This window comes from Oncorhynchus mykiss, chromosome 15 (assembly GCF_013265735.2).
Source record: "Oncorhynchus mykiss isolate Arlee chromosome 15, USDA_OmykA_1.1, whole genome shotgun sequence".
In the NCBI taxonomy this organism is placed as follows: domain Eukaryota; kingdom Metazoa; phylum Chordata; class Actinopteri; order Salmoniformes; family Salmonidae; genus Oncorhynchus; species Oncorhynchus mykiss.
The window spans coordinates 64,838,016-64,861,884 of record NC_048579.1 but is presented as its reverse complement, the minus strand read 5'-3'; the positions used below and the strand labels follow the sequence as shown (position 1 = coordinate 64,861,884).

Below are 23,869 nucleotides of genomic sequence, written 5' to 3'. Positions count from 1 at the left end.
TAAGGTGTTGCTGTACGAACCTGTAGAGACTCCTGTCATTACCAGGACAGTAAGGTGTTGCTGTATAAACCTGTAGAGACTCCTGTCATTACCAGGACAGTAAGGTGTTGCTGTATAAACCTGTAGAGACTCCTGTCATTACCAGGACAGTAAGGTGTTGCTGTATAAACCTGTAGAGACTCCTGTCATTACCAGGACAGTAAGGTGTTGCTGTATAAACCTGTAGAGACTCCTGTCATTACCAGGACAGTAAGGTGTTGCTGTATAAACCTGTAGAGACTCCTGTCATTACCAGGACAGTAAGGTGTTGCTGTATAAACCTGTAGAGACTCCTGTCATTACCAGGACAGATTGAAGATTCTAGAAACTTCTACCACCTACCTCACAAACCCTGCTGCAGGAGTGTGGACAGAGAAGAGCTTGTTCAATAGTTTATAGCTCCCTGTTCTACAGAGCTCTGGGGAGCTAAAATATATTCCAGATTACTCCCTTTACAGACTAGAAGCCTAGACTACACACACACACTGATGCCAAGTCAAGGTGAACATGCCTGAAGCACTGGACCACATTGTAACTCCCCCTCTCTTCTTCTCTCTGGCAGCACACTGTGACGTGGACCATGGAATTCTATGGTGGACGGGGACAGGAAGAGAACTGCAGTGCAGAACCACTGTATGGAACGCCCTCTGTGAGCCTGACCTGCATACCATTATGTGCTTACACACCAGCAGTTGCAGGACACGTGCAAGCACACAATGTACGTACACACACACACACACACACACACGGTGCAGCTTGGCCCGTTCACTAATCCCTGAAAAGACCTTGTAGTCAGTCACACACACCAGTTGCCAACTGCCCCAAAATCTCCCCCCGCGGACAGCATGGGGGTGGGTCCGTACTGTACTCGTACTAAAACACATTGACACACTAAAAACACACACCACAAACACTCTGCTCTCACATCAGACGAGGGCCAGTCGTAGCGTGTAGGGGAATGCATCTACATAAATCACAGTCGACTAGAAGATCGTGGTAAGAAAAAAAGGAAAGAGTGAAGTATGGAAGAATGGAAGAATGGAAGGCCTTAACAGATCAACACTGGTTGTTTTGACTTCTGGAAGATACAGGACATTGATAAGTATATAGCCTGGTCCAAGATCTGACGGTGTAGGAATTGGAAAGACAGCGCAAACTGGCCAGGCTAGTCCGTACACACAGTCAGACCTGTAGACCAGGCTAGTCCGTACACACAGTCAGACCTGTAGACCAGACTAGTCCGTACACACAATCAGAAAAACAACATCCTGTGATTGATTCCACTTCCCATCACACATTTCCTTCCACTTATAGTGCATAGCGTGGACAACATCCAAGCCCTCTGCTAGGGAACAACCAGAAGGGAACAGGAAGAGGACAACATCCAAGCCCTCTGCTAGGGAACAACCAGAAGGGAACAGGAAGAGGACAACATCCAAGCCCTCTGCTAGGGAACAACCAGAAGGGAACAGGAAGAGGACAACATCCAAGCCCTCTGCTAGGGAACAACCAGAAGGGAACAGGAAGAGGACAACATCCAAGCCCTCTGCTAGGGAACAACCAGAAGGGAACAGGAAGATGACAACATCCAAGCCCTCTGCTAGGGAACAACCAGAAGGGAACAGGAAGACGACAACATCCAAGCCCTCTGCTAGGGAACAACCAGAAGGGAACAGGAAGAGGACAACATCCAAGCCCTCTGCTAGGGAACAACCAGAAGGGAACAGGAAGATGACAACATCCAAGCCCTCTGCTAGGGAACAACCAGAAGGGAACAGGAAGACGACAACATCCAAGCCCTCTGCTAGGGAACAACCAGAAGGGAACAGGAAGATGACAACATCCAAGCCCTCTGCTAGGGAACAACCAGAAGGGAACAGGAAGAGGACAACATCCAAGCCCTCTGCTAGGGAACAACCAGAAGGGAACAGGAAGATGACAACATCCAAGCCCTCTGCTAGGGAACAACCAGAAGGGAACAGGAAGATGACAACATCCAAGCCCTCTGCTAGGGAACAACCAGAAGGGAACAGGAAGAGGACAACATCCAAGCCCTCTGCTAGGGAACAACCAGAAGGGAACAGGAAGATGACAACATCCAAGCCCTCTGCTAGGGAACAACCAGAAGGGAACAGGAAGATGACAACATCCAAGCCCTCTGCTAGGGAACAACCAGAAGGGAACAGGAAGATGACAACATCCAAGCCCTCTGCTAGGGAACAACCAGAAGGGAACAGGAAGATGACAACATCCAAGCCCTCTGCTAGGGAACAACCAGAAGGGAACAGGAAGATGACAACATCCAAGCCCTCTGCTAGGGAACAACCAGAAGGGAACAGGAAGATGACAACATCCAAGCCCTCTGCTAGGGAACAACCAGAAGGGAACAGGAAGATGTTTTAGAGGGAGGAGAAACATGAAATACATACAAAAAGACAATGCCTGACTAGCAGAGGGTGTTGCTGATGACAAAGCCATGTGTTCCTCAAATGCCATCCCTAGTCCCTACACAGAAAGGTTGGGCGATTCTACGATACCATCCACCATGTTTGACAGCCATCGTCAACGGTGATGCCATGTTTGAACATGACTGCACCACACGGAGTCTGGCGGCGCACAACGGCGCAGGGGGGCACTCAGCAGGGCGACATGCCAAATGGCCTATTCCCGTTTTGGCCAAGGCTAAATGTTAAACCTATACAGTGCAATCGGAAAGTATTCAGACCCCTTGACTTTCCCCACATTGTTACGTTACAGCCTTATACTAAAACGTATTAAAATTGCCCCCCCCTCAACCCACACACAATAATGACAAAGGAAAAACAGGTTTTTAGAAAAGTTGGCAAATTTACTGAAATATCACATTTCCATAAGTATTCAGACCATTTACTCAGTACTTTGTTGAAGCACTTGACGGTGATTACAGCCTCGAGTCTTCTTGGCTATGGTGCTACAAGCTTGGCACCTCTGTATTTGAGAAGTTTCTCCCATTCTTCTCTGCAGATCCTTTCCAGCTCTGTCAGGTTGGAGGGGGAGCGTCGCTACACAGCTATTTTCAGGTCTCTCCAGAGATATTCGATCGGGTTCATGTCTGGGCTCTGACTGGGCCACTCAAGGACATTCAGAGACTAGTCCCAAAAGCCACTCCTGCATTATCTTGGCTGTGTACTTAAGGTCGTTGTCCTGTTGAAAGGTCAACCTTCACCCCAGTCTGAGGTCCTGAGTGCTCTGGAGTAGGTTTTCATCAAGGATCTCTCTGTACTTTGCTCCGTTCATCTTTCCCTCGATCCTGACGACCAAACAGCATGTCATCACGTTACTCCAGGGTTTACTTCAATACGGTTATTATGTCAATATTTACCCAGAAAGGTGTTTCTACCTCGTTTTCTCACATAATTAATATTACTGTCACAGAAACACCCCACCGTGTTGAACATATTATCTGTTGGCATTTTTATTTTTTATTATAATTATTTTCCTGAAACGTCCTGCTTTCTTCACAGCTGTTGGGATATTTTATAAATGTCCCGAAACGTCCTGCTTTCTTCACAGCTGTTGGGATATTTTATAAATGTCCCGAAACGTCCTGCTTTCTTCACAGCTGTTGGGATATTTTATAAATGTCCCGAAACGACCGGCTTTCTTCACAGCTGTTGGGATATTTTATAAATGTCCCGAAACGTCCTGCTTTCTTCACAGCTGTTGGGATATTTTATAAATGTCCCGAAACGTCCTGCTTTCTTCACAGCTGTTGGGATATTTTATAAATGTCCCGAAACGACCGGCTTTCTTCACAGCTGTTGGGATATTTTATAAATGTCCCGAAACGTCCTGCTTTCTTCACAGCTGTTGGGATATTTTATAAATGTCCCGAAACGTCCTGCTTTCTTCACAGCTGTTGGGATATTTTATAAATGTCCCGAAACGTCCTGCTTTCTTCACAGCTGTTGGGATATTTTATAAATGTCCTGAAACGACCGGCTTTCTTCACAGCTGTTGGGATATTTTATAAATGTCCCGAAACGACCGGCTTTCTTCACAGCTGTTGGGATATTTTAAATTGTCCTGAAACGACCGGCTTTCTTCACAGCGGTTGGGATATTTTATAAATGTCCCGAAACGTCCTGCTTTCTTCACAGCTGTTGGGATATTTTATAAATGTCCCGAAACGTCCTGCTTTCTTCACAGCTGTTGGGATATTTTAAATTGTCCCGAAACGACCGGCTTTCTTCACAGCTGTTGGGATATTTTATAAATGTCCCGAAACGTCCTGCTTTCTTCACAGCTGTTGGGATATTTTAAATTGTCCCGAAACGTCCTGCTTTCTTCACAGCTGTTGGGATATTTTTTTTAATAGGGTATGACTTAACTAATAAAAACTGTGAATGGAAACGTGGTTAGTGAGAAAGATTTCACATTTCTACACGGGGGAGAAAACTGCCCAAGGCCACATAGGAAGGCTGAAATGAGAGTTTTTTTAAAAATGCATGTTATATATAAATGACCGTATGGTCGAGGCCTGTGTGGTCCAGACCATTTGGGATGACCCCAGAACAGATGGGAACTGGCAGGAAAACCATCTAACAGGCAACGAGACAAGTCACTTTGTTCCAGTGAAGCTTGATAGGAACAGATTGTGTGTGTGTGTGTGTGTGTGTGTGTGTGTGTGTGTGTGTGTGTGTGTGTGTGTGTGTGTGTGTGTGTGTGTTCTCAAATGTCTCCAGTCTGATGAGCTGCATACAGAATTAACCGGCCAATCGAGACCCTTTCGCACCAATTCCTCAGAATGAGAAAATACACACCATGAAATAGACTACATATCACGCTTGTTAACTTCTAAAAACGTCCAGCACAGCACATCTAACACCGATACAATATTGGGTCAATATTTCTATTCGAAAGAACAGTGTTTTCAAGACCAATATTTTGTAGACAGGGCATATTACAAATGCATCAGGTTTTGAGCTTGGCGACACTGTCTGAGACATACAGGAGGAAAGGAAACAGGAAGCAGAGTGTGGAGAATGTCCCTGGTGGATAACACCACCGTTTCTTACAGACAAAAGAGAAGAATATGCAAATCTGTCAAGACTGAGTGGGTCTACCCAGTCGCTCATTACACACACACACACACACACACACGTGTTCAATTTCCTCTGCATCATCAGCTGTGGGACCATGGAGGCCCTAGCTAACTAGATGAGTTGTGCTGTGTCCTGAAACACATCAGTACAGTCACAGCAGCTGTAGGGCTGGCTTTACTGACTGTAGGGCTGGCTGTAGGGCTGGCTTTACTGACTGTAGGGCTGGCTGTAGGGCTGGCTTTACTGGCTGTAGGGCTGGCTTTACTGGCTGTAGGGCTGGCGTTACTGGCTGTAGGGCTGGCGTTACTGGCTGTAGGGCTGGCGTTACTGGCTGTAGGGCTGGCGTTACTGGCTGTAGGGCTGGCGTTACTGGCTGTAGGGCTGGCGTTACTGGCTGTAGGGCTGGCTGTAGGGCTGCCTGGATTGCAGGCTGTAGGGCTGGCTGTAGGGCTGGCTGTAGGGCTGGCTGTAGGGCTGGCTGTAGGGCTGGTGTTACTGGATGTAGGGCTGGCGTTACTGGCTGTAGGGCTGGGCTGTAGGGCTGGCTGTAGGGCTGGCTGTAGGGCTGCCTGGATTGCTGGCTTTGCTGGCTGTAGGGCTGGCTGTAGGGCTGGCTGTAGGGCTGGCTGTAGGGCTGGCTGTAGGGCTGGCTGTAGGGCTGGCTGTAGGGCTGTAGAACTAGCTACATCCCACTGTGCTGTGCTCCAGAAGAGATGTGCTCATTTGGCGCACACACACACTCAACTCTCAGTATACAGAGAGAGTTGGATCTGGAACCAATCAACTCTCAGTATAATGAGGGACTTGGATCTGGAACCAATCAACTCTCAGCATAATGGAGTTGGATCTGGAACCAATAAAGTATCAATCTAATGTATCACTGTTCCAGCTGTCAATAGACACATTCAGCCTCCACCAGAGGGCTACATTGAGTTTCATCAGAGCCAAATCTTTCCCAGTTTAAACCCATGATAGAGAAACCACAGGCATCATCTCTGTATTAGCTTGGCTATTCTATCCAATAGCAGATCAGAGCCCTATGGGCCCATAGTGCATTATAAAGGGAATAGGGTGCAATTTGGGACGAATCCCACACTGACCCAAGGAACCCAGCTCCCCTGAACTAGATACCACTGACCCAGGTGTTCAGAGCGGCCTAGCGTCCTGTTCGTCCCCCGACACTTGTTCCTCTTTAATAAATGTTAGGGCATCAGCTACACACACAATCTGTTCCCTGATATTCACACAGCCACTCAACTACACACGGTTCCCTGATATTTACACAGCTACTAATACAACACATTGAATTAACTACACCCTGTTCACTATAATAGAATACTGCATTTTCCTTTCTTCCCGAGCCAATCAGATGTGTCTAAACCTACTGCCAAGTTACCAGGTTGACTGAACAACGTTGTCATCAAACCAATAATTAGTGGTCCGGGATCAGTTTAAAAACGGCCCGCGACACGGTTTGTGAAATTATATCAAAATGCTCAAAATCAAGCAGGAAGGGAGAAAAGTTGAGTCAGGTTTGTTTACCCGTCGTGAAGCGGTTTTTCCTCTCTGGCATTGCTGCGTGACAGAGAACTAGCAGAGCCAATCAGACTGGCCTTGTGCTCCTGGTTATACCAGGGATGAAATGATATCCAATGCATGAACTTTGCTCTGCTCCAATGAGTCAAATGTAACATCAGAAGACCCATCAGGGACTGAACCAACCCCTCGCCATCACAGATAAACTATATTTAAAACTGATGGGGAAATAGATACACAGGAAGTGCTGACAGAGAGAAGCAGGTGAGTGATGGCTGGAAGAGGATGCAGCTGACAGAGAGAAGCAGGTGAGTGATGGCTGGAAGGAGACGCAGCTGACAGAGAGAAGGAGGTGAGTGATGGCTGGAAGGAGACGCAGCTGACAGAGAGAAGGAGGTGAGTGATGGCTGGAAGGAGACGCAGCTGACAGAGAGAAGGAGGTGAGTGATGGCTGGAAGAGGATGCAGCTGACAGAGAGAAGCAGGTGAGTGATGGCTGGAAGAGGACGCAGCTGACAGAGAGAAGCAGGTGAGTGATGGCTGGAAGAGGATGCAGCTGACAGAGAGAAGCAGGTGAGTGATGGCTGGAAGGAGACGCAGCTGACAGAGAGAAGCAGGTGAGTGATGGCTGGAAGAGGATGCAGCTGACAGAGAGAAGCAGGTGAGTGATGGCTGGAAGAGGATGCAGCTGACAGAGAGAAGCAGGTGAGTGATGGCTGGAAGGAGACGCAGCTGACAGAGAAGCAGGTGAGTGATGGCTGGAAGGAGACGCAGTTGACAGAGAGAAGCAGGTGAGTGATGGCTGGAAGAGGACGCAGCTGACAGAGAGAAGCAGGTGAGTGATGGCTGGAAGAGGACGCAGCTGACAGAGAGAAGCAGGTGAGTGATGGCTGGAAGAGGACGCAGCTGACAGAGAGAAGCAGGTGAGTGATGGCTGGAAGAGGACGCAGCTGACAGAGAGAAGCAGGTGAGTGATGGCTGGAAGAGGACGCAGCTGACAGAGAGAAGCAGGTGAGTGATGGCTGGAAGAGGATGCAGCTGACAGAGAGAAGCAGGTGAGTGATGGCTGGAAGGAAACGCAGCTGACAGAGAGAAGGAGGTGAGTGATGGCTGGGAGGAGACACAGCTGACAGAGAGAAGCAGGTGAGTGATGGCTGGAAGGAAACGCAGCTGACAGAGAGAAGCAGGTGAGTGATGGCTGGAAGGAAACGCAGCTGACAGACTGCAGCTCCCACACCTGATATGAACATGAAAGTCAAGTTGACATTATTGAACCTGCCCATACAAGAGACTAGTGGCTGTTGCTTAATTTTTTTTTTTACAGAATAAAAAATACAAATAATAATTTAAAAAGACAACTGACTTTATAAAAATTTCATAACAAGCTCCAGCAGGTTCTTTAGATCGGTAGGGATGAAAAATGTGGTACTATCATGTGACGTTTTGGTAGGCTGATATTACCGTGGTACAGGTATACCATGCTACACTACAACGGGTCCTGGTCAAAAGTAGTGCACTACTTTACCAAAGGGCTCCGGTCAAAAGTAGTGCACTAGATAGGGAATAGGGTGCCATTCGGAACACAGAAATAGACTCCATAATAAGAAAAGAAAGAGACCTCCCAAGGAGTTGATGGAGTGGATTCTCAGTGTTCAGCCAGAGACAGGCTTTACTCTTTCTGTATCAGAGGAATAGACAAATCAATTACGTTGCCTGATGGAGAGAGAAATAGAGCAGGGCTGAAAGACGGAAGAAGAAATGACATTGAGAATTGATTTCTCTCTCTTTTGTGAGCGACAAAGAGCAAGGAGCTTTTGAGAGGAGAACTGATGGTGAATGGAGGAGTTTTAAGGCTCGGGGGGGGGGGGGGGGGGTCAGTGTGTGTTGAAGAGGGGATGTGTGACTGAACAATAGGTTGAGATCATGGAGTTTAGCCTAGCAGTTGGTGTGACGCTGTGACCGTTCTGGATTCATTAAAGCCTGGTTTATGATGGTGTGAAAGCACTGGCAGGACACTGCAGAAGCACTGGTAGAACCTGCAGTGAGCGGATAGAGTGAGCGTCATATATCCACGACACATATCTAACAGCTATCTAGCCAGTAGCTACCACCTTCTAGCCTGGAACACAACACGCTATCTAGCCAGTAGCTACCACCTTCTAGCCTGGAACACAACACACTACCTAGCTAGTAGCTACCTCCCTCTAGCCTGGAACACAACACGCTACCTAGCTAGTAGCTACCTCCCTCTAGTCTGGAACACAACACGCTACCTAGCTAGTAGCTACCTCCCTCTAAAGAGAGAGGAGTGACATTTGAAAGTGACAAAGCAGGCAGCACAGGTTGTACGAGTCAAACTAGTTACACACAACAAAATACATAAACCCTCCGGGTCACAATTTACTGCGCCTGTCAATCACCGCAGGTTCTGTCCAACCAAAATGAAACTGAGCTACGATAGTTCAGTTACAGAAGATTGACAGATGAAAATAATCTGGGTGGGCCTCCCGGGTGGCGCAGTGGTTAAGGGCGCTGTACTGCAGCGCCAGCTGTGCCATCAGAGTCCCTGGGTTCACGCCCAGACTCTGTCGTAACGTGGGGCGTGGGGCGACGCACAATTGGCCTAGCGTCGTCCGGGTTAGGGAGGGATTGGTCGGTAGGGATCTCCTTGTCTCATCGCGCACCAGCGACTCCTGTGGCAGGCCGGGCGCAGTGCGCGCTAGCCAAGGTTGCCAGGTGCACGGTGTAGCAGTGCGGCTTGGTTGGGTTGTGTATTGGAGGACGCATGACTTTCAACCTTCGTCTCTCCCGAGTTGTAGCAATGAGACAAGATAGTAGCTACTACAACAAATGGATACCACGAAATTGGGGAGAAAAAGGGGAAAATAAAAATAAAATAATCTGGGTTAATGTCACTTCTGTTTTCAGAGCCTTCTCTCTTACACACACACACACGAGATTGGTTTTGAAAGTTGCCCGTTTTGCTAGAACCAGTAGAACCAGCTAGACAAGCTCGTAAAGACAAAGGACATCGTGTGTCGTGATATGCTAGACTAGTTTGCATGAGGCCTAGGATGATGTGGGAACCTGTCTTTCTAGAGGAAAGGTGAAATACCTGCTGGTGTCACAGCAGGTACATTGAACATGTTATCTGTCTTGACCTTGTGTTACACACTAGGGATGTGGCAAATTAACCATTTTGCTTAACGCTTAAAAACAGACATTATTTTCTCGGTTTTCCGCACACAAAAAAATCCTTAAATTCTACGTCAATTTACAATGCAGAATAATGGCCCTATTACATATGTATGACCACTGGGGCCAAACTCATTACATTATACGTCAATTTACAATGCAGAATAATGGCTTCAGAAGCCTCATTCCTTTACAGTAAAATGCCCATTCATATCTCCAGAGAAGGTTAGTGGTTGGTGTGTTCCTTTACAGACCAGTAAAATGCCCGTTCATATCTCCAGAGAAGGTTAGAGTGGTTAGTGTGTTCCTTTACAGACCAGTAAAATGGCCGTTCATATCTCCAGAGAAGGTTAGAGTGGTTAGAGCGTTGGGCCAGTAACCGAAAGGTTGCCGGATCGAATCCCCGACATGACAAGGTAAAAATCTGTCGTCATGCCCCTGAACAAGGCAGTTAACTCACTGTTCCCTGGTAGGCCGTCATTTTAAATAAGAATTTGTTTTTAACTGACTTGCCTAGTTAAATAAATGGTGAATAAAAAATTAAATGTAAACATCAGTAGCATAGCATAACAGACAGGCATGCCACAGCCGAGACGCTTTCTAGGGGCCACATTCCATTATATCTGAAAGGGTCATGAATAAAGGCTACTGGCCGCCTGCTGTCATTTCATATGGGGCAAAAACGAGAAGTAGGCTGCCCTGTGCTCGCAAGACTGGCCCGACGATACCTTGGTTTCCAGGCGACGTTGATGTCATCCATGCATAGGCTAGGATATATTCTACATGACTAGGCTAGGATATATTCCACACGCATAGGCTAGGATATATTCTACATGACTAGGCTAGGATATATTCCACACGAATAGGCTAGGATATTCTCCATGAAGAGGCTAGGATATATTCCACACGAATAGGCTAGGATATATTCTACATGACTAGGCTAGGATATATTCCACACGAATAGGCTAGGATATATTCTACATGACTAGGCTAGGATATATTCTACATGACTAGGCTAGGATATATTCTACATGACTAGGCTAGGATATATTCCACACGAATAGGCTAGGATATATTCTACATGACTAGGCTAGGATATATTCTACATGACTAGGCTAGGATATATTCCACACGAATAGGCTAGGATATATTCCACATGACTAGGCTAGGATATATTCCACATGACTAGGCTAGGATATATTCCACACGCATAGGCTAGGATATATTCTACATGACTAGGCTAGGATATATTCCACACGCATAGGCTAGGATATATTCCACACGCATAGGCTAGGATATATTCTACATGACTAGGCTAGGATATATTCCACACGCATAGGCTAGGATATATTCCACACGCATAGGCTAGGATATATTCCACACGCATAGGCTAGGATATATTCTACATGACTAGGCTAGGATATATTCCACACGCATAGGCTAGGATATATTCTACATGACTAGGCTAGGATATATTCCACACGCATAGGCTAGGATATATTCTACATGACTAGGCTAGGATATATTCCACACGCATAGGCTAGGATATATTCTACATGACTAGGCTAGGATATATTCCACACGCATAGGCTAGGATATATTCCACACGCATAGGCTAGGATATATTCTACATGACTAGGCTAGGATATATTCCACACGAATAGGCTAGGATATATTCCACACGAATAGGCTAGGATATATTCTACATGACTAGGCTAGGATATATTCCACACGCATAGGCTAGGATATATTCTACATGACTAGGCTAGGATATATTCCACACGCATAGGCTAGGATATATTCTACATGACTAGGCTAGGATATATTCCACACGCATAGGCTAGGATATATTCTACATGACTAGGCTAGGATATATTCCACACGCATAGGCTAGGATATTCTCCATGAAGAGGCTAGGATATATTCTACATGACTAGGCTAGGATATATTCCACACGCATAGGCTAGGATATATTCTACATGACTAGGCTAGGATATATTCCACACGCATAGGCTAGGATATATTCTACATGACTAGGCTAGGATATATTCCACACGAATAGGCTAGGATATATTCTACATGACTAGGCTAGGATATATTCCACACGCATAGGCTAGGATATTCTCCATGAAGAGGCTAGGATATATTCTACATGACTAGGCTAGGATATATTCCACACGCATAGGCTAGGATATATTCTACATGACTAGGCTAGGATATATTCCACACGCATAGGCTAGGATATATTCCACACGCATAGGCTAGGATATATTCTACATGACTAGGCTAGGATATATTCCACACGAATAGGCTAGGATATATTCTACATGACTAGGCTAGGATATATTCCACACGCATAGGCTAGGATATTCTCCATGAAGAGGCTAGGATATATTCTACATGACTAGGCTAGGATATATTCTACATGACTAGGCTAGGATATATTCCACACGCATAGGCTAGGATATATTCCACACGCATAGGCTAGGATATATTCCACACGCATAGGCTAGGATATATTCTACATGACTAGGCTAGGATATATTCCACACGCATAGGCTAGGATATATTCTACATGACTAGGCTAGGATATATTCCACACGCATAGGCTAGGATATATTCCACACGAATAGGCTAGGATATTCTCCATGAAGAGGCTAGGATATTCTCCATGAAGAGGCTAGGATATTCTCCATGAAGAGGCTAGGATATTCTCCATGAAGAGGCTAGGATATTCTCCATGAAGAGGCTAGGATATATTCCATGAATAGGCTAGGATATTCTCCATGAAGAGGCTAGGATATTCTCCATGAAGAGGCTAGGATATTCTCCATGAAGAGGCTAGGATATTCTCCATGAAGAGGCTAGGATATTCTCCATGAATAGGCTAGGATATTCTCCATGAAGAGGCTAGGATATTCTCCATGAAGAGGCTAGGATATATTCCATGAATAGGCTAGGATATTCTCCATGAAGAGGCTAGGATATTCTCCATGAAGAGGCTAGGATATTCTCCATGAATAGGCTAGGATATTCTCCATGAAGAGGCTAGGATATTCTCCATGAAGAGGCTAGGATATTCTCCATGAAGAGGCTAGGATATTCTCCATGAATAGGCTAGGATATTCTCCATGAAGAGGCTAGGATATTCTCCATGAAGAGGCTAGGATATTCTCCATGAAGAGGCTAGGATATTCTCCATGAATAGGCTAGGATATTCTCCATGAAGAGGCTAGGATATTCTCCATGAAGAGGCTAGGATATTCTCCATGAAGAGGCTAGGATATTCTCCATGAAGAGGCTAGGATATTCTCCATGAAGAGGCTAGGATATTCTCCATGAAGAGGCTAGGATATATTCCACACGAATAGGCTAGGATATTCTCCATGAATAGGCTAGGATATTCTCCATGAAGAGGCTAGGATATTCTCCATGAAGAGGCTAGGATATTCTCCATGAATAGGCTAGAATATTCTACATCAATAGGCTAGAATATTCTCCATGAAGAGGCTAGGATATTCTCCATGAAGAGGCTAGGATATTCTCCATGAAGAGGCTAGGATATTCTCCATGAAGAGGCTAGGATATTCTCCATGAAGAGGCTAGGATATTCTCCATGAAGAGGCTAGGATATTCTCCATGAAGAGGCTAGGATATTCTCCATGAAGAGGCTAGGATATTCTCCATGAAGAGGCTAGGATATTCTCCATGAAGAGGCTAGGATATTCTACATGAATAGGCTAGGATATTCTACATGAATAGGCTAGGATATTCTACATGCAACAGACCAAAGACTGAACACATTTTCATCATTAGCCAAGAGACAGATCAAGCAGGAGAGCAGCAGGGAGAGAGAGAGTGTAATGCTTCCTGTTCATTTGTATTGTTTATTTCACATTTGTTTATTATGTACTTCACTTGCTTTGGCAATGTTAACATTTTATTCCATGCCAATAAAGCCCTTAAATTGAATTGAGAACAGGCAGGCCAGCAGGAGGGAGAGAGAGCGAGGTAAGCAGGCAGGCCAGCAGGAGGGAGAGCGAGAGAGACAGACAGAGCAGGCAGGCCAGCAGGAGAGAAAGAGAGAAAGAGAGAGAGAGAAGCGTGCTCATATGTTTTGGTAATCTGCATCTCAATGTCTTGTCTTGCATGCTTTACAAATTCACTAAAGTAGCCTAAAGTTCACCTTCACCCTGTATTTTCATCAAGGCCTTAGTTTGACAACGTGACCACCAGCCCAGGGCGTATCTAGCCTTCTCTGTTCCTGCCTCTAACTTCCCTCTGTAACTGGGTATATAATACAAACCAACACAGTGATCCATTCAGCACCGAGACTCACAACAAGAAACTAGCCCAACCAAAACACAGCAGAGAAAGAATGAGGCTCGTCTTAACAAAACACTGGTAATGGAGCCGTCTCTGGGTGTGTTCCACATCTCACCAACTCTGATTGGTGCACGCGTGTCTTTTGTGTCAAGTTCCACAACACTGGGTGCTTTGTCTCTTTCAATCATAAGAACTGTCAGGAGTGGAATCTGCCGCGCTGGATCACATGGGGACCGAGAGAGAGAGAGAGGGGGGGGTCACAAGCGGAGAGAACAAGCTGTGACATTAACTTGTCCTTCACACCACAAGCCAGAAGAGAACTGGCAGTTTGTCAAATGCTCCATTGGTTTGGACCTGAGACATTGGATAGGCGCTGCTTGCTCAACACTGCCTGTTTAACCAAGCTCCAACACAGAGTCTACCTGAAAGCCCCAATCCAACAAAATGGGCAGGAGAGGAACTGTCATAATGAAAAAGCCACATAGAAGACCTGACACGTGGTCAGTGAACTGAATCACCCTACAACTACCACAGCCAGTCTACCTATACCAGATAGAAGACCACTACCACAGCCAGTCTACCTATACCAGATAGAAGACCACTACCACAGCCAGTCTACCTATACCAGATAGAAGACCTGACACGTGGCCAGTGAACTGAACCACCCTACAACTACCACAGCCAGTCTACCTATACCAGATAGAAGACCACTACCACAGCCAGCCTACCTATACCAGATAGAAGACCTGACACGTGGTCAGTGAACTGAACCACCCTACAACTACCACAGCCAGTCTACCTATACCAGATAGAAGACCACTACCACAGCCAGCCTACCTATACCAGATAGAAAACCTGACACGTGGTCAGTGAACTGAACCACCCTACAACTACCACAGCCAGTCTACCTATACCAGATAGAAGACCACTACCACAGCCAGCCTACCCATACCAGATAGAAGACCTGACACGTGGTCAGTGAACTGAACCACCCTACAACTACCACAGCCAGTCTACCTATACCAGATAGAAGACCACTACCACAGCCAGCCTACCTATACCAGATATAAGACCACTACCACAGCCAGTCTACCTATACCAGATAGAAGACCACTACCACAGCCAGTCTACCTATACCAGATAGAACACAACTACCACAGCCAGTCTACCTATACCAGATAGAAGACCACAGCCAGCCTACCTATACCAGATAGAAGACCACTACCACAGCCAGTCTACCTATACCAGATAGAAGACCACTACCACAGCCAGCCTACCTATACCAGATATAAGACCACTACCACAGCCAGTCTACCTATACCAGATAGAAGACCTGACACGTGGTCAGTGAACTGAACCACCCTACAACTACCACAGCCAGTCTACCTATACCAGATAGAAGACCACTACCACAGCCAGTCTACCTATACCAGATAGAAGACCACTACCACAGCCAGTCTACCTATACCAGATAGAAGACCACTACCACAGCCAGTCTACCTATACAAGATAGAACACAACTACCACAGCCAGCCTACCTATACCAGATAGAAGACCACTACCACAGCCAGCCTACCTATACCAGATAGAAGACCTGACACGTGGTCAGTGAACTGAACCACCCTACAACTACCACAGCCAGTCTACCTATACCAGATAGAAGACCACTACCACAGCCAGCCTACCTATACCAGATATAAGACCACTACCACAGCCAGTCTACCTATACCAGATAGAAGACCACTACCACAGCCAGTCTACCTATACCAGATAGAACACAACTACCACAGCCAGTCTACCTATACCAGATAGAAGACCACTACCACAGCCAGTCTACCTATACCAGATAGAACACAACTACCACAGCCAGTCTACCTATACCAGATAGAAGACCACAGCCAGCCTACCTATACCAGATAGAAGACCACTACCACAGCCAGTCTACCTATACCAGATAGAACACCACTACCACAGCCAGTCTACCTATACCAGATAGAAGACCTGACACGTGGTCAGTGAACTGAACAACCCTACAACTACCACAGCCAGTCTACCTATACCAGATAGAAGACCACTACTACAGCCAGTCTACCTATACCAGATAGAAGACCACTACCACAGCCAGTCTACCTATACCAGATAGAAGACCTGACACGTGGCCAGTGAACTGAATCACCCTACAACTACCACAGCCAGCCTACCTATACCAGATAGAAGACCACAGCCAGCCTACCTATACCAGATAGAAGACCACAGCCAGCCTACCTATACCAGATAGAAGACCACAGCCAGCCTACCTATACCAGATAGAAGACCACAGCCAGCCTACCTATACCAGATAGAAGACCACAGCCAGCCTACCTATACCAGATAGAAGACCACTACCACAGCCAGCCTACCTATACCAGATAGAAGACCACTACCACAGCCAGCCTACCTATACCAGATAGAAGACCACTACCACAGCCAGTCTACCTATACCAGATAGAAGACCACTACCACAGCCAGCCTACCTATACCAGATAGAAGACCACTACCACAGCCAGCCTACCTATACCAGATAGGAGACCACTACCACAGCCAGCCTACCTATACCAGATAGAAGACCACAGCCAGTCTACCTATACCAGATAGAAGACCACAGCCAGCCTACCTATACCAGATAGAAGACCACAGCCAGCCTACCTATACCAGATAGAAGACCACTACCACAGCCAGTCTACCTATACCAGATAGAACACCACTACCACAGCCAGTCTACCTATACCAGATAGAACACCACTACCACAGCCAGTCTACCTATACCAGATAGAAGACCTGACACGTGGTCAGTGAACTGAACCACCCTACAACTACCACAGCCAGTCTACCTATACCAGATAGAAGACCACTACCACAGCCAGTCTACCTATACCAGATAGAAGACCACTACCACAGCCAGCCTACCTATACCAGATAGAAGACCTGACACGTGGTCAGTGAACTGAACCACCCTACAACTACCACAGCCAGTCTACCTATACCAGATAGAAGACCACTACCACAGCCAGTCTACCTATACAAGATAGAACACAACTACCACAGCCAGCCTACCTATACCAGATAGAAGACCACTACCACAGCCAGCCTACCTATACCAGATAGAAGACCTGACACGTGGTCAGTGAACTGAACCACCCTACAACTACCACAGCCAGCCTACCTATACCAGATAGAACACAACTACCACAGCCAGTCTACCTATACCAGATAGAAGACCACTACCACAGCCAGTCTACCTATACCAGATAGAACACAACTACCACAGCCAGTCTACCTATACCAGATAGAAGACCACAGCCAGCCTACCTATACCAGATAGAAGACCACTACCACAGCCAGTCTACCTATACCAGATAGAACACCACTACCACAGCCAGTCTACCTATACCAGATAGAAGACCTGACACGTGGTCAGTGAACTGAACAACCCTACAACTACCACAGCCAGTCTACCTATACCAGATAGAAGACCACTACTACAGCCAGTCTACCTATACCAGATAGAAGACCACTACCACAGCCAGTCTACCTATACCAGATAGAAGACCTGACACGTGGCCAGTGAACTGAATCACCCTACAACTACCACAGCCAGCCTACCTATACCAGATAGAAGACCACTACCACAGCCAGCCTACCTATACCAGATAGAAGACCACAGCCAGCCTACCTATACCAGATAGAAGACCACAGCCAGCCTACCTATACCAGATAGAAGACCACAGCCAGCCTACCTATACCAGATAGAAGACCACAGCCAGCCTACCTATACCAGATAGAAGACCACAGCCAGCCTACCTATACCAGATAGAAGACCACTACCACAGCCAGCCTACCTATACCAGATAGAAGACCACTACCACAGCCAGCCTACCTATACCAGATAGAAGACCACTACCACAGCCAGCCTACCTATACCAGATAGAAGACCACTACCACAGCCAGTCTACCTATACCAGATAGAAGACCACTACCACAGCCAGTCTACCTATACCAGATAGAACACCACTACCACAGCCAGTCTACCTATACCAGATAGAACACCACTACCACAGCCAGTCTACCTATACCAGATAGAAGACCTGACACGTGGTCAGTGAACTGAACAACCCTACAACTACCACAGCCAGTCTACCTATACCAGATAGAAGACCACTACTACAGCCAGTCTACCTATACCAGATAGAAGACCACTACCACAGCCAGTCTACCTATACCAGATAGAAGACCTGACACGTGGCCAGTGAACTGAATCACCCTACAACTACCACAGCCAGCCTACCTATACCAGATAGAAGACCACAGCCAGCCTACCTATACCAGATAGAAGACCACAGCCAGCCTACCTATACCAGATAGAAGACCACAGCCAGCCTACCTATACCAGATAGAAGACCACAGCCAGCCTACCTATACCAGATAGAAGACCACAGCCAGCCTACCTATACCAGATAGAAGACCACTACCACAGCCAGCCTACCTATACCAGATAGAAGACCACTACCACAGCCAGCCTACCTATACCAGATAGAAGACCACTACCACAGCCAGCCTACCTATACCAGATAGAAGACCACTACCACAGCCAGCCAACCTATACCAGATAGAAGACCACTACCACAGCCAGCCTACCTATACCAGATAGAAGACCACAGCCAGCCTACCTATACCAGATAGAAGACCACAGCCAGTCTACCTATACCAGATAGAACACCACTACCACAGCCAGTCTACCTATACCAGATAGAACACCACTACCACAGCCAGTCTACCTATACCAGATAGAAGACCTGACACGTGGTCAGTGAACTGAACAACCCTACAACTACCACAGCCAGTCTACCTATACCAGATAGAAGACCACTACTACAGCCAGTCTACCTATACCAGATAGAAGACCACTACCACAGCCAGTCTACCTATACCAGATAGAAGACCTGACACGTGGCCAGTGAACTGAATCACCCTACAACTACCACAGCCAGCCTACCTATACCAGATAGAAGACCACAGCCAGCCTACCTATACCAGATAGAAGACCACAGCCAGCCTACCTATACCAGATAGAAGACCACAGCCAGCCTACCTATACCAGATAGAAGACCACAGCCAGCCTACCTATACCAGATAGAAGACCACAGCCAGCCTACCTATACCAGATAGAAGACCACTACCACAGCCAGCCTACCTATACCAGATAGAAGACCACTACCACAGCCAGCCTACCTATACCAGATAGAAGACCACTACCACAGCCAGCCAACCTATACCAGATAGAAGACCACTACCACAGCCAGCCTACCTATACCAGATAGAAGACCACAGCCAGTCTACCTATACCAGATAGAAGACCACAGCCAGCCTACCTATACCAGATAGTGACAGGAGAAATACCTCTTCCAAATGGCACCCTATTCCCAGAGGGTTCTGGTCTAAACTAGTGCACTATATAGGGAATAAGGCTCTGGTCTAAACAAGTGCACTATATAGGGAATAGGGCTCTGGTCTAAAGTAGTGCACTATATAGGGAATAGGGATCTGGTCTAAAGTAGTGCACTATATAGAGAATATGGCTCTGGTCTAAAGTAGTGCACTATATAGAGAATAGGGCTCTGGTCTAAAGTAGTGCATTATATAGAGAATAGGGCTCTGGTCTAAAGTAGTGCACTATATAGAGAATAGGGCTCTGGTCTAAAGTAGTGCATTATATAGAGAATGGGGCTCTGGTCTAAAGTAGTGCACTATATAGGGAATAGGGCTCTGGTCTAAGGTAGTGCATTATATCGAGAATAGGGCACCATTTGGGACATGCCCATAACTCTTTGCCGTCTACGTGGCATTGATTGGAGTCTACAGACAGTAGTATCTCGCTAATGACTCACTGCCAATGAGTGATCCTCAGTACTAACACACAGGCCAGACTCGGTACATCTCACAAGCCAAATAGAGTGTGACTAGCTGCATTCCTGTTCAAATGTCTGTTGAGCCACATCTCTGGTCTGCGTTCCCTATAGACTTGAAATCCCGGTCCACTTTAATAATGGAACACTAGTCACTTTAATAATGTTTACATATTTTTGCTTAACTCATCTCATGCATATACTGTATTTTAGTCTATGCCACTCTGATATTGCTCGTTCTAATATTTATATATTTCTTAATTACATCATTTGACTTTAGATTTGTGTGTATTGTTGTGAATTGTTAGATATTACTGCACTGTTGGAGCGAGGAACAGAAGCATTTCGCGACACTCGCAATAACATCTGCTAAACATGTGTATGTGACCAATAAAATGTGATTTGATATGGCAGTCTATACCCTACATAGAGATCTGGTCAAAACTAGAGCACTGGGAGAATGGGGTGTCATTTGGGAGAGTCTAAGTCATTTCTTCTGTCACTATCAGGTATAGGCTGACTAGCTAATGGTAGTTGTAGAGCGATTCAGTTTCCTGTCCATGTGTCAGGTCTTCTATGTGCATTAAATTGGGAACAGTGGTGCCACATGGACAGACCACACCATCTCTGGAGTCTACTGCTGTCTGTTTGCTATAGCTTCTGCTGGCCATGTCCGACTAGCCCATTTAACCAGAAAGCTTACAAAACACATACACCTGACACAGCTCACACAGACCCTTAGGCTAAGTAGCCCTCAAAAAGTATTTCTGAACTAGAAGTTCTGGTTGTCGATCAAAAACAACAAGTCACCCCATTGATCTCCTTCCCTACAAGTCACCCAGCCTCGAAGAAAACAGCCTTTACGTCCTTACTAACTGCATAACTCATTAGCTTCATAAACATCTGAGTTAGAACAGGACCGGACATCAAATCAGGGTAAATAAAAAGGTTTTAGTTGAGTGATTATGATTGAACACCGTGGTGGTGGTAGCCGTGACAAAAGCAGGTTTAGGAACCTAGATGATGACTCATATCCGTCTCCAGCTTACTAACCACCAAGCAGAGGAGCTACGCATTACCTTGACCGGGGGGACTTGGTGATGGAGAAATATTGCCATGCATATTTAAAAAAACAGCTCCGTTTTGTCCGTTTATTATCTCCTCTACATCAATAAGATGTCACTAAGCAGCTGTGTGTTCCTCGGTCTTCTCTCCTCTCAGCAAAGACAAGCTTTTATCAGTTCCAACACAGGCTACAGCCTTAACTCACTTGTCTAATTAAATAAAGGTTCAATTTAACATTTACATTTTTAAAATGCCTTAGCAATCTGTTTTTCACACCTAACCTGCAACCCGATTGGCTGAACGCAAAATTCTGGGAGAGCGCGATGGATGCCGTTTGAATGCGATAGCCACCCACAGACCTCCAGTGGGTTTCATTGTAAATAAGAATTTGTTCCTAACTGACTTACCTAGTTAAATAAAGGTCAAATAAAAACACGTTAAAAACCCAGATCTGCGTTATTGCTATTATAAACTGGTTATCAACGTAATTAGGAGTAAATATAAATGTTTTGTCATACCCGTGGTATACGGTCTGATATACCACAGCTGTCAGTCAGCCTTATCTAATTTTATCCCCACCTTATCAATGCTATTGAAGCAAACAAAGGAGTGCTATGTGAGACCGTTAAAAACACATTCACTTGAGGATAGTGAGCAACCTAGTCATATTTTAAAATTGCTGCCTGTTAAGAAACTAAGCTATAATTTGAGGTTGGCTAAGACGCTAAAATAAAGCAATAAGGTTAGCTACTAGAAAGTAGCATAAACATTTGACCACGGGCTTAGCCTGATCCAGCCAGCTCGCTAGTACACCACTGGTGTAGCGCTGCGAGACAAAGAAACAATCCCAAACTACAGATCTCTGGCATTTAAAAAATCATCATATCAACATTTAAATCCATCTTTACACAATAATAATTGGTGGACAACAAAAAAAAGACGAGGTTTCTAATTTACAACAATGTTATCGACCACAGCGCCAACAAAATATGAGATATGATGTACAGATAGTGTTGAACTACCCTTCGCTGCACTGACATTTCTGAACGAAGCGTCGCCTTTGAAGGAACCAGGGCAACACTTTGTTGACAGATGTGGTTCCACTAGCGTTACCTATCTAGCGTTAACTACGTTACAGTAGTTAGCTACATACCTTTTCGAAAAACAACCACACGTTGTCTTTTTCCAACAACTGGCTCAATCTAGCCCAGGCAATGGCTAGTAGCTACCACTAGCAGCTCACCGACGGGGGATGTGGTGCTAGCTGTGCAGTGCGTCACTGGATGCAGAGGAAACCTGGGTAGCTAGGCTACTGTTATTCCAAAAAGACGTTACTGTAAATCTAGCTAAACAACTGAAATACCCGACCAAATGTCATGACAACCACTAAATGTACCTTGTCGAGAAGCACGGAGACGCTGTCCTTTTGTCCCTAGGTTGTTCCCCCAAAAAAGAGTAGCCACGACAATTTGTTCCACGGTTCTCTACGGGATTCTGAACCTCTGAAGGCTGACTTGACTTTACTCGCCGATGTCGTAGCGTTCTGTGTGACGCCCTCGCGTGAGCCCACCGAAACCAATCAGAATGCTCTAACGGGAACAGGTGGCCAACAGTTGAGGAGCCGGAAGTGTATGCTAACAGGTTTGACGGGACCTGTAGTTCTAGGATTTTGTGTAACAGCCTGACACAATACAATTGTATCAACAACCGCAAAACATGATCCCAGGAAAATTATTCGACTTTACATAGGACTTATGACATGTATTTCTATTGTATTTCAACATTAACAGTACCTGACGTCACAGTCCTTTGTATTCGCTAACTTATATTTGATTTATTTAACCTTTATTTAACTAGGCAAGTCAGTTAAGTACAAATTCGTACTAACAATGACAGCCTTCCCCCGGCCAAACCCTAAACCGGACGATGCTGGGCCAATTGTGTTGTTAACAACAAAACTGATGCCTGCGCAACTATGGGTCAAAACAGACGGGTTGGCTTAGATTGTTGACAACATGCATGCTATATTTAGTGTCCAATGTTTATTGAAAACAAACAAATTTGCACAATGAGCACTGGGCCAATTGTGCGTCTGCCCTATGGGACTCCGAATCACAGCCGGTGGTGATACAGCCTGGAATCAAACCAGGGTCTGTAGTGACACCTCTAGCACTGAGATGCAGTGCCTTGGACCACTGCCCCACTCAGGAGCCCAAATACAATTGACAACCATTCAATAATTCAGTAGGCTACCACTCAAGATTCAGTCATAAACGGTGAGTTGTAAGGTTAGGTTCTAATTGTGGGAATAGAGTGGTGATTTTCCCCCAGTATGTACATTAGTCTTTTACTCACACACAAAACACCAAGCCTATCATGGATGTGTGGCTCTAATTGCGTTTGGCTTCCTATCAGATGCTGTAAAAGTATGATAATACATTAAACTCAATGACTAAACATGTTTGACTCTGATCACCCCACTTCTGGCCCGGGGCAAGATGTCAGGGGACGGACACACACACACACACACACACACACACACACACACACACACACACACACACACACACACACACACACACACACACACACACACACACACACACACACACACACCATTGAGTCCAGAGGGCATTTATAGCTTTGTGTGGTTGGGCGTAAGATCTCTGATGCAGTAGGACTG

At 45.9% G+C, this 23,869-nt stretch overlaps 1 protein-coding gene across 6 annotated transcripts in view; it reads right to left on the bottom strand.

Annotated features, from left to right (window-relative positions):
- Nucleotides 1-22,734, bottom strand: part of LOC110517608 (adiponectin receptor protein 2-like) — a 90,441-nt gene extending 67,707 nt beyond the window's left edge. For 5 of the 6 annotated variants that reach the window (XR_005036174.1, XR_005036173.1, XR_005036175.1 and 2 more), the window contains exon 1: nt 22,583-22,734. The gene's annotated coding sequence lies outside the window, so the exon portion shown is untranslated. Of the gene's footprint in view, nt 1-22,339; nt 22,482-22,582 lie in introns of those variants that run through there. The other variant, XM_036944958.1, reaches the window with a different exon arrangement.
- Between the last annotated feature and the right edge of the window lie 1,135 nt (nt 22,735-23,869).